Here is a 12941-nt window from a genome sequence, read left to right on the forward strand (position 1 = left end):
GTTGGAATTATACCAAGTGCCCCTGTCTGTCTAACACCTTCCTAGAACATTGCAGACCATTCTGATTTCCCCTGGTGTACATTAAAAGATTCGCCACATCCTCTAACCAAGGTCCTGATGCTCTGGTTGTTTCTATAGTCAAACTTGGAAGATCCCCCCACATATCTCATTTTTAGTACCAATATGGGTTGGTAGTTGGTCACTACATCCTTTTTGTATGGCATGTCCTTCTTCCAGCAGCTATGGTATTCCTTATTATCATGATACTATATACCACAAAAGAAAATACTCAAAACTGACATCAAATGGGGAAAGATATAGAATTGATAGACTTGGGCTGCAATGACTTCGTCTCACTAAACTTTTACTTTTCTGGCTAGTCTAGTGAGATGATAATTATTATTATTATTATTATTATTATTATTATTATTATTATTATTATTTAGATATTCTATTTATTGACATTCCAAAAGTTGACCACTTTCTCTGTCCATTCTATGCAGACTGTTCACTTCTATCCAGGTCCCAGTTTATCAAAGCCCCAGACTCTAGGATGCCAAGAGTGGTGAACTCACATGTTTCTAGAAGATGTATTAATCTATAGGGGACATGAACTTCCAGCATGCCAAGACACTACCACAAAGAAACTGGTGAGGCCTAGGAATCAGATAAGGGAGTATAAGCCCTCAGACTGATTTAAAAAAAAAAAAAAAGTCTTGTTCATTTGGGCATGCATGCTTTTAAGAGGCAAAAGATCTGGTCTCCATCACCTCCCAAAATTGGGCAATTAGATTAACAGTAGATCACGTTGGAATGCAAAGACACTGGGCAGCAGATTGGAGATCTTGTGTGAATGGGCATACTCAGACAGACAACTTGATAGTTCTCAATCAACCAAGGGCTAAGGCTACAGTGGTGTTCCCTTTAGAGGGTTGCTGGTGATCCTGCTCATGCTGGGTCACTTGGGAGGGATCTGATATCAAGTTATGTGGTCTCACCATTGCCAAAGGGCTTCTGAAGGGGCTCTATGAGGAGAACCCTAGAGATGTGGGGAATAATTTCTCATACTTTCCCTTTCCCCTTCACAAGGCCTAGTGTCCTAAAAGGAACTGAGGCTCGATGGTGGGATTAAAGTATCTGTGCAGCAGCTCAAGGAGACTGTGGAAATCTACATGGAAGAAAATGTCACATTCTAAAACACTGGAAGTTTTAAGGGTCTCAGAGCCAGAGATAATAATTCACCTAAAGATCACTTAAAGCATAAGATACAATTCTACTGTGAACTCTGGCTGTGTGTTTAACCTGCTCTACAAGAACAATATAACAGTAAACCTTCCTTGCCTTGGAAGTAATCAGCTTTTATATCCTATGCCAATACATGGCTTGAATCTCCAAGACTGTGACCTGGAACAAAGTATGTATATCACCAATGAAAGCAACAAATATCAGTGTTGAAAATATTCCTCTAAAATTAAATATCCCTCATACATTTTGAATTCAATATTTGGTTATTGGTTGCTAAGCAATGATATTTGGGTTACTGCTTTTGGTCTTGGTCACTTGGAGCCAGTGACTTAATCACATTTTAAACCTCCATTAAAGATTTCTGTAAAGAATACCATCATTCTTCATGTAATACTTCTATATAATTTCATAAATAAAGAACAGATGCCCTTGTAGGAGAATGGGAGACACAGGGAACATGAGAGACAGAAGTCAAAACTGAACTCACTCTTGGTTAAATTTCTCTAAGGGAAAGAAAGAACTTTCATTTCATGTCTTAATGCCACAAGGACACATTATAGGTTACTAAGACTTAATCTCTAAGGACTTGATCAATGCAAGGATCCATCTGTGCAGTGATAAGATTACAAGAGGTCACAACATTGCTCCTGTTTTGAAAGGTTCAAGGAATCAATGTCAGGTTTCTGTGTGTGTGAGGAAAACATGGCTCCAATTGAGCTATCACCACAGTCTCCAGAGGAACGTTTCCTCTTGAGAAAATAACAGCAGGCTATGAGCTGTTGTGGATTAAATAATGTCTTCCTTAATGTACAATGTACCTCCAATAGCTAGCATTATGACCTTCTTTGGAATTAGATTTGTCTTACTTACTTAAGCATAGATAAAACAAAATTCCTGGCACAAACAAAATTAGAGAAAAATCAATTATTTTGACTCATTCTATCACAATGTATACTCCATATAGGTTGGCCCTTTCTACTTGAGCAGAACATCTTTCCATTGAAGAAGAGTGTAAGAAGAGGACAGAGGTTCAGAGTACATTGGAAAAGGACTAACAGTGACACCCCCCCCCCCCCCGCCAACCAAGACAACCATATATCAAAGACAGCTAACATCCATCTTTCAGTGACCAACTCATTGAATTGAAGTTTCACATTTTAAAGTTTCCATAGTCTCTCCAAAGCAGCAATACTAGCTAGAGAAGGGACTACTTTAGGATTTTAACATGAGTCCGTGGAGACATTTCAGTCTAACCAAAACAAAAGTCTTAGAAGACTGAATCATCTTAAGTTCAGATTAGTGCAGACACTGAATGGTTGATGTTCATGGGAGAAGTAATATTTGCAAAACGAAGAGGATAAAGCGAGGAGAGGGAAATCAAAGGCAAAGAAAATGGATGTAAAGACAGATTTGGAAACAATGACTCTACAAGGCAAAAAAACCATGGATGGCCAATCAATAGCTGAAGATAAGTGGTAGCAACCCAGTTTCTGAGATCATCCTGGGTAAACGACCCAGTCAACTCTTTGTCAACTAAAGTGCTGATTTAAAATATCAAACTGATAGCCAGGTTCTTTCTATATCCCTCAGTCATTTGGTCTCTCCTGGCTGGCATGCCTCAGCCCACACCTTTTCGGGCCACACATTTTCGGGCATCAATAGGAGGAGAGCTCCTCAGTCCTGTGAAGGCTCGATGCCCAGTGTAGGGAAATTTGAGGGTGGGGAGGCAGGAGTGGGTTGGTGGGGGAACATCCTCATAGAAGCAAGGGATGGGGGATGGCATAGGGGGATTCCGGGGTAGGGGCCAACCTGGAAAGGGGATAACATTTGAAATGTAAATAAAGAAAATATCCAAGGGGGGGAGAGAAAAGTTACTCTTTTCTGAAATAAGACTGTGGTGCTTTGAATAAAAATGGCCACAATATGACCATTGTTGGATCATATATGGACATGTTGGAGTATATGTGTGAATGGAGGTGGGGCTTGAGGTTTCAAATGCTCACCCCAGGCCCAGAGTCCCTTTCTCTTCCTTCTACCTCCCAATCCAGATGTAGAATTCTCAGTTAAATCTCCAGTGTCATGTCTGCCTGTATGCCACCATGTTTTCTGTCATAATAATAATGGACTGCACCTCTGAAATATAACTGAACTTCAATAAATGTTTTCTATTTTAAGAGTTGCAATGGTTATGGTTCCTCTTCACATCAAGAAAAGCATAACAGAGATGGAAATTGGTAATGGAGACTGGGATACTGCCATGATAGGACAGCCCATGCTTTCATTTGGAGGAATAAGAAACACTTTGGGGCTTTGAGCTAGAAGAGCAAAAGGGTCGTAGGAGGAGCATAGAAGACAGTGATGCTTGGGATTATTTAAACTTTGAGGTCTTGAGCTGAGTCTCAAGGGAATTCAGAGGAGATTATTAATGTGGGGCCTAAGAAAAACAATGTTGTGATATTTTGACTGAGAACATTGCTGCTTTCTGCCACTGTGTTAAAAATAACCTGAGGATAAATTGAAGAGTGATGCAATAAAAGCTTTGGTGGAGGACAGTTAAAGCAGCCTAGCATTGATTGTGTCATGTGGTTCTTGTTGGCTGGTCTTAGGCAGTTCTATAACGAAAGGAGCAAGCTGAGCTGGGAAATAAGCAAAATGTACAGTTTGAGAAAGGAATGGACAGCAAGTTTAATGCAACTAAATCCTGTGTTTATGGACATTGAAAAAAAATTAAAGAAAAGTCTGATGCTAGAATACAAGGAATGGTTGACATCAAGTTAAGACAACACAAAGCCAAACCCAAAAACCTTCATGAAAAGGTATTTAAGTACAGCTTAGGGCCTAGCACATACCTTATAATACTAACACTGGGGAGGAAGAGATAAGCAGACTTCAGAGTTCAAGGCCACCTGGTTTTCAGAGCAATGACACAGTAGGCAGACAATGGGTCTGAGTAAATCACACACACACACAAACACACACACACACACACACACACACACAAAGCTGCTTGGTAACATAAAGGTTGAACTCATACTGAACCTTAGGGCAGGTCATGTCCCTAGTGGTCAGCTCACATGCTCAGTGATCAGCTGTGGTCAGCTCACACCACCACAGGACCAAATCTCATAGGGTAGAGGACATATTGTACCAGGACTGGTCAAGTGGCTTCCAAAATCAACTAGTGGCCACTTTGTCATATCAGTAGCCAGGAGGCAGTGCAATGACCTCTTAAGTGTCCGGTGCCCATGGAACCTACCCCATTTTTATTACAAGGCAAGGCTGATGTCCAAGAAACCACACATTGTTCCTTAAGGGGAAAGCAGTGACCAGGGGTGGGACAGCAGAGTGACACCATAATAGTACAGTACCCAGGGGAGCCAAGGAAATGGCATGCTCCAGGAGGGATCAATAGACAGGGACCACCATATTGTACCTCCACGATGGATAAATTATCTATAGACTATCCCCTAACTGACCTCAGGGAAGATACACTTCCATGGGGCTGGGTCTTTGACTGTGTACAAGGCAGATCAGTGTCTATGGGGCAGTATCACAAATTTGACAATTTTAAGCAGAGTACCAAGCAGACCCACACACTGCCCCATGCCAAGACAAATCTAGTATCCTAGGTACCAAGTACAAGATGAGCAAATATCAGGTGTCTATCAAGAATGACACCAAAGAATCAATGAGGACATATGATGTTAGTAGTATCCTGGGAGCTCAAACTTCTTCCCTTTGAGGAAAGTTCAGTGCCTCTGGGCCATTGTCATGTGTAGAAGGAACAGAGGTGTTGTAGAACATATTAAAGATCTGATGGGAGAGAACAGGACTCCCACTTCTGTCTGCAGTCCTCCTATGACCCCATGGGGATTATTTGTCTGTTTAAATAAAGTTTCAGTTTATTCTTGTACCACATATTCCCACACAGCAGCAGCTCATCTCTCTCTCTGCTTGCAGCTTTCAAATTTTCTGCCTAGACCTATGTTTAGGACAACCAGTTTGTTCATCCCATGAACATAGTCCCCTGAAGAACATATTCCATCTCCCCAAGATCCTTAATAACACTGTTGTCTCATGAATGAACATTCCATCCAACCACCCCCAGACTGCACACCCTTAACTGGAGTACACAGAGGGACCTCTGCATAAAAGTGTCATGCTTGTTGAGATCACTCTGGAGGATGTGCACAACACAGCCCCTGCCTATTGTTCCAGAGAGACACACATAGAATGGGTGGGAGAAAGACACTGGAAGAAAGTTCCTTCACACCATAGACGGACGGCTCCAGAGAACATCCTCAAAACATCAACTCTTTAAGGAACTGAAGTCAACAGGCATGTAAAAATCAGTACAGAAAAACTCTAGTCACAGTAACACTTCTGTTGCAGGCACAGCGTGGGGCCCAGCTCTCTGTTCACATCCCAGGATCTTCACCAGACACACAATGCCTAGTAACAAAAACCACACAGCTTTCAAACTCACGGTTCCATGAAACTGACCAGTTCTGCAGGCATGTGGTGATATCACTGCTGTGGGTGGTACCAACATAAAGAGCCCCCAGCTATCTCTCCCTGCCCCATGCACACAGCAGTGGAGGTGATGGATTGAGGGGACTTGAGAAGGACCTTACCCTGTCACTTGGCTCTTGCCAGAACAGAAAGGAACTGTTCCCACTGGGGACTTTCTTCAAGCTGACTCAGTGTTCTCTCACAATCCTGGTCAGGATAAGGTGCTAGGTGCTCCTGGAATCAGAACACATCTTTTTGTGTTCTTCTCAGCTCACCTACTTGTGGGCCATGCTTTGTCCTACCTCTGTATCAATCAACAGGAGCCTCTTCCATGAAGGAGATCTGAAAACAAGAAGTTTTAGAAAGAATTACAAAAGGCCAGTTGTCAATTTGTAAATGACCTTGTCGTCCTGATGACTTGACCCAAGAAACATCACCTGTGTGCCTCTCTTCCATCCAGGTTTTCTATGCTCAAAAAGGTAGCCCTTTCCCAGGTCCCTGCAGGTGAGGCTGGCTGTAAGCTCTGTTCTGGGTTGAGTGATGTTGCTGGTGTTTTCTGCAGTTTCTTGAGCATGATGCTTTGAAATGCTCATTGATTGGCTCCAGAAGCTCCCAGCTGGCCCTTCCCAGCCTGCAATGAGGATAACAATGAAGCAGCAGAAGAAGCAGCAGAGGCAGCAAGGACATGAGCATGCCAGGAGCCAGCTCTGTGGTAAAACTGATTAATATGCACCAAATACTTTGCAATAGACAGTGCTGTCAGGGGATAGAAGAATCCATTTTCTCTTTAACACATTTGAGGATCTCTGGGTATTTCTACTTGGTGGGAATCGGGCAAGTAATAATGTGCCACCCAGAGAAAACCCCACATTGACATATCAAGGGATCTCATCTGTTTTCCCATCAACATTTCCCTGTCCCCCCAACCGCCTCAATACTTCTTACCAGCAAATTCTCTGGACTCTAGTGGCAAGCATTTCAGACCTCACCTTGGATCTTCTCAAATGACAGTCCATAGGTAAGTATCACCATCATGTACATGGCTGCGTACTCTGGGCCAAAGTGGGGAACAAGACGCATCCTAGCTTCCCATGACTCCTAGAAAGCAGTGGAATCAGAAGTTGATGTGTCAGAAGGGAGTGGAGACAAGAGAAAAATGATTTGGAGGAATGTTTCTAGAAGGAGGAATCACTCAAAATATGAAATTACCTTGTTTGCTGTGGATTCTCTCCACTTCAAAGAAACTTCATTATTATCTACTGTGTGTGTGTGCGCGCACTCGTGTGTGTGTGTGTGTGTGTGTGTGTGCGTGTGCGCTCATGTGCGTGTGCGTGTGCATGTGCGTGTGTGTTTCCAGCCAGATATAAAGAGTACCCAACAAATGACTCTAGTTGGACTGTAAAGTGCACAATCAGAGAGTAGACCTGGTAGCTCTGTAAGGGCTTTGGGATAACTCTCAGTGTGCCTGAGCAGTAGCCAGAATACTATGAAGGCCTATAGCAGAGCTTTGGGGCTGAGCCATCTGTGCCCTCTCTGGATCCACATCTGGACCCCAGAGGCACTTTGACTGCTTCGCAGTTCTGTTGCTGCCTCTATCCTGGTCACACGTGAGGAACTCTGAGTTCCTTCCTCCACCTCCAAGACCACTGTCTTCTCAGCTCTCAGGGACACCTGGAGAAAGGCAGCTGAACTGACATCCTCACTGTGCATGAAGGTTTTCTCAAGGCTGGTGTTTCTTCTCAGTTTCTTTGGTAATCACCAGCACTCCATCAATGCACTGGGCCATGGCAATGGTGGGACTGCTGCCCAGTGTAGAGCTCCCTACATGGGATGGGCAGAAGAAACACCGCTCAGCCCTTCTTCCCAGAGTCTTCCTTCAGACTTCAGGAGAAAACAGCGTTTTGCCTCTAGGTTAAGCCTGCAGTATGGACAGAGCCTCCCACTAGCACACAGCCACCTGAAATTCCTACCTGGCTCTCTCCTCCATGCTCCTGTCTGCATCCTCACCAGGCTCCTCTCCATTCTCTGGTATCATCCTCCAGGGACCACAGGGCCTCTGACAGCACTTGAAACAGACACAAGAAATCTTAGAAATCTGCAGAACTTATGCTTGGCTATGCTGGCCCTGTGCTGACATGGGCTCTCAGGCTGATTCCTCCAGAGTGCTCCAACTATCCCTTCACCAACCTTCTCCAGCATCCTCGCCTAGCATTGGCCCACTATCCTCTGCTCTCTACATGTAGCACAAGCATTGGAGGGCTCCTCAGAGGGAGGGAGGACAGGATGGGATTTTTTTTTTCTGGCATAATAGATATGTCACCAAACCCCTCACTGTCCCATGATGGAATATATTAAGGGAAGAAGGAACTAGAGAGTGTATCCTTTCCCATCACACCTCACCTACTTGTTTTAGCCTGTGTCTCATTAGACTCTTCATTGCCTGGCATGATTTTGCTATTTGTCACTGGGAGGCAGCAACATAAGCTCCTTAAGGCCTTGGAAATCCTCTTCTTCAGGCCCTTCCATCCCCACCTTCGCAGTGGGACTCTGGGCACAGCCTGGCACTGCCTTCGGAGATGATCCTGATGCTCCGTTTCCCTGGAGGATGAATTGCTCTCTTGTAAAGATTCAGTGCCTGTATTCTCTTCCTGTATTTTCTCACTGGGGAAGGGAGTCTTGATTGTAGACCCCCAGGAGGATGTACTGCTATTTGTGTCTGTAAACTCAGAGCGCTCATTGGTCACATCTTTCGTGTTTTCAAAGGTTGAGGCTTGTGAGGATAGGAAGAGCGAGCTAATGGTTCCCGGTATTTGGGGTTTTGTTGTTGTTGCTGCTGCTGCTGCTGCTGTCATTGTTGTTGTTGTTTTTCTTGTTGCTTTTCCCTTTTGTGATGATAAAGTTGTGGAATTGGTGCTGCCCTCCTCTCTGAGTGTCCCCTTTCCAACGTGAGGCATAAGCCCCTGCAGTGGGGAGGTGTTGTCCAGGAAGCTAAGTGAAAAAAGGGTGGGAGGCACACTGTGACTCCTCTTACAGCCTTTCCTCAGACCACCAGGCAGTTCAGAGAGAGTGTGCCAAGTTGGGGCAGGAAGGCTGGGGCACTGGTTACCCTCCTTTTAGGCCAACTACTACGGTTGGGAGCTTTTGTAGGGTCCAGTGTACAAACTTGCCCTATATTGTGATAAAATTGGGGCTGCTTCTCTTTTAAAATTAAGTAGGTGGCCATGCTGTGACTGTAGTTCTGTTCTCTCAGAGCATTTCTGAGCTCCTTAATGTTGTATCCTAGTAAGAACATTGAAAAAGCGATGTTCGGCTCTGGTTCTAGAGGGATTGAAATCTCTGAGGATCTAAATGTGTCTTGATGATGGCACAGCCATGGGTGTGCTAATATTTCTTTGATGGATGGCCTCCTTGTGGGGTCTATTGTCATTAAACTCTTCAAAAGGTCTCGAAGCATTGGGGACAGGGAATATGGGATCCAACAGCTCCAGGATAGGATTTCATGTTTTATTTCGGAAAACTCTGTTGCTTGAAAGGGAAGGTGGCCGAAAACTAGATAATATATTAGAACCCCAGTACTCCAGATGTCGCATGGAAAGACATCATAAGCTTCACGACCAAAAACTTCAGGAGCAGAATATTGTGCTGTGCCACAGAAACCCTTCCATGTCTCCCCAGGGGCCAGTTTTTTGCTTAAACCAAAATCTGTAAGTTTTACATGCCCCTCCCAATCCAGTAGGATGTTCTCAGCCTTGATATCTCGGTGGGCAATATTCTGACTGTGTATATAGTTGATGGCCAAAGACAGTTCCTTAAATATGCTACGTGCCTCTTTCTCATCTAAAAACCCACACTTGCTGATGTGTTTCCGAAGGGATCCACGGGCTGCATATTGCATTACAAGATAGGTTGTGTGCCTTGTTTCAATGACTTGCAACAACTGTACTATGTTACCGTGATGTAAACTTTTTACTATGTCAACCTCAGAAATGATTAAGGTGTCTGTCTTTGTGCTCCTTTTCAAAACCTTAATAGCCACCATCATCTGTGTCATAATATGGAGAGCCACTTTGACTTCTGCAAAGGACCCTCTATCTATGATGCCAAGGATGTAGTAATCCTGTGTCAGGGTGTTCCCTTCATGGCAATGGGTCTCGAGCTCTCTCAACATCATCACACTTCCCTTCTCTTGGTTGGAGTCACCAGAAGCTATAACAAGTAAAGATGGCAGGGAAAACGAATTAGAATTACTTCTAGGAAAGCTTACTGCTAGAGATTCTAAGATTCAAAGTCGGAGATACCTCCAAAGATGAGTCTAGTGATGCCTCAAGGGCACAGGGAAACCAGAACGAAGCAAAGACAAACACAACAGATGGAAAGAAGGAAGAAGGCTCAGAGCAGAAAGAAAGCAAAGGCAATGGAAGACAACAGTTTAGTCAGGAGAACAAGAATCCCCATATCAAAAGACAACACATTGACAAACTTACCTAAGACGTCTATTATGAAGGGCAAGCATTGAGTTAAAGCCCAAACTTGAACATCAAGGTAACTTTACCCAGAAGAGCATGGGATGCAATTTGTCCCAGTAGATAAACACAGTATATATACAGGATGGGGGGAAAAGTTGCACTGTACCTATGAATAAGAATGAAAATTTGTCATTTATTTATTTCTGGAAATGGATATTCTTTGAGGTCACTGTGCTATACAGAATAACATATCCAAATAGAGACAAATACCATAAATTTTTCCTTGTGTTCAGGATCCTGGTAGTTTGAGGCTGGACTGAAAGAAAGGGAACTGGAGGATAAGAGAGAGGATGAGATAGAAAAAGAAAGTGACAAAGTCAAAGAGAAGTCAGGAAAAGAAATATGGATGTTGGCCAGTCATGGATGCCACTCAGGGGTTTCTCCCCACATTTCATCCCAGTACTTGGGAGGCAAGGCAGGCAAATCTCTGAGTTTGAGGCTACCCTAGTCTACAGAGAAAGTTCCAGGTTGGCCAAGGCCACACAAAGAAACTCAGTCTACAAAGAACAAGAAAACCAAACCAAACTAAAGAAGAAAAGAGAAAGGAGAAAGGAAGGAGAAGGAAAGAAAGAAAGAAAGAAAGAAAGAAAGAGAGAGAGAGAGAGAGAGAGAGAGAGAGAGAGAGAGAAAGAAAGAAAGAAAGAAAAGTGGAAGTTAACCCAGAAAGCAAAATGAAAAAATTAAACAAACAAACAAACAAAAGATGAAAAAGCTGTAAACAAAGGCCCCAAATGAATAAAGTCATATAAACAGAAATCCAAACCTCTGAGCTCCTGGAAAGAAAACAGCAGGAAATAACTCACTCTGTGTAGGTATAGCTGATGTTCAATGTCAAAATCCAAACAATCATCAAATTCCAAACCTGATCCAACCACCAACCACTAGGTCCTACAGTCACCACCAAATAGCTCTCTGCACAGAAGAACACAGACCAGCCCAGACACAGCATTATATGATTGGCTTTGGTCATTCCTCACAATGGCTCTCTGTGACATCACAGCATTAGTGACCACCCAGAGCTGGCACAACCCACAGTGGCTTTTCTCACCCCTTGGTACCAACAAGGCTTTTTCTCACCCCTTGGTACCAACAAGGCTGTATCTGTTACTGTTCATTTCACTGAGAGCAATGACCTGACAAGAGGCACCTTAAGGGAGGGAGAGCGTTATTTAGACTCATGGTATGAGGGGCATTCTGGGAATGTTGGGGTTTCCACACTGGGGATTTAGTCTCATGTCAAAAGAAATGTTTTAGATGGAGGTGGAGACAAAACGGATTGGAAGGACATCTAGATATTTCCAGAAAAGGAAAGAGGAAGAAATATGGCCTCTCTCAAACTCCCTCTCTCCCCCTTCCTCCCTCCCACCCTCCCTCCCTTCTTCCTTCCCTCCCCCTTCCTCCTTCTTCATCCCTCCCACCCTTCCCTCTCTGCCAGATGTCCCAGATTTCTCTCTCTCCCTCTCCCTTTCCCTATTCCTCTCTTGCCTTCTCCTCTTTTCCTCCTTCTACAGTTCTCTCTCTCTCTCTCTCTCTCTCTCTCTCTCTCTCTCTCTCTCTCTTATCTCTGCCAGATGTCCCATCTTCCAGTCTTGCCTCAGCCAAGATCATTTTATTGACCAATGATGTTTCCATACAGGACCTGTCCCCTGAACCTTTACCCAGCTGATACCCTGTTCTGAAAGATATCTGTACTCCCCCTGAACACCTATGCTCCTGTGTCATCCCCTTCCCCACATCCTGCATTTTTGTGTTTATAACCCCTGTATTAAAAAGTAAAAATTATGATTTGATAATAAAAAAGGAAAAAACCAAAAAAATCCAAAAAAAAGAGAGATTCTCTAAATATACAGTATATCAAGAATGAACACAAAAGACTAGAGGATTAGGAAATGTCCTATTTTAAATATGTATAGGAAATAGCCCATTTAGGAATAAGCATAATGTTGTTCTGTATTAGCAGTATAAATCTTACCATGAGATACACCATCCTTCATTTTGCCATTGGTTAGATCTTATTTATAGTAATGTTTCTATGTTGCCTTTTCACATTAAAAATGTGTTCATTTTAAGGAATTCCTGGAAGCTACCTGTTCATGAACATATTACGAACTAATTAGAAATCTCAGGGAAAGGCAACCAAAACCTTTGAAGAACATACAATCATATTTACAAGAGCAGACTTAAGAAACTGAGCTTACAAGTCTACTCTGCCTTTCAGAACCATCAAAACTAAACTCATAATCTTTCATATAAAGCCATGAAAATCTTACTCATGGAATCAAAGGTTATTTGCACGTCAAGATGCAATAATAGTAGACATAGCATGTAACAACAGATCAACACCAATGTGACCTGCTTAAGCATTTTGTCACTATTTCTAAATTTTATATCCGCCTGACAGGAAATGATATTAACCCTAAGTGCTAACGTCTTTCAGAAATAAGCATTTTATTTTTTAATGCCTACCAGAGGGAAACAAAAAGAGTTCTTTCTAGTATTTAAATCAAATGTGCTGTGGAACACCATCCTCTGAGAGCATGGCTGTGGCCATCCGCCTCAGAGCTGCCCACAGGAATGCCTCCCAAGATCAGCCTTGTTGCTGTGTCCCCATAGGAGGATGCGGTGACTCTTTAGACCTTTATCTGAGACTCCAGGCAC

At 43.3% G+C, this 12941-nt stretch overlaps 1 pseudogene; it reads right to left on the reverse strand.

Annotated features, from left to right (window-relative positions):
- Positions 1–9008: 9008 nt before the first annotated feature.
- Positions 9009–9923, reverse strand: LOC117720443 (sperm motility kinase-like; annotated as a pseudogene).
- Positions 9924–12941: the final 3018 nt, after the last annotated feature.

Source organism: Arvicanthis niloticus, chromosome 15 (assembly GCF_011762505.2).
Source record: "Arvicanthis niloticus isolate mArvNil1 chromosome 15, mArvNil1.pat.X, whole genome shotgun sequence".
NCBI classification, from domain to species: domain Eukaryota; kingdom Metazoa; phylum Chordata; class Mammalia; order Rodentia; family Muridae; genus Arvicanthis; species Arvicanthis niloticus.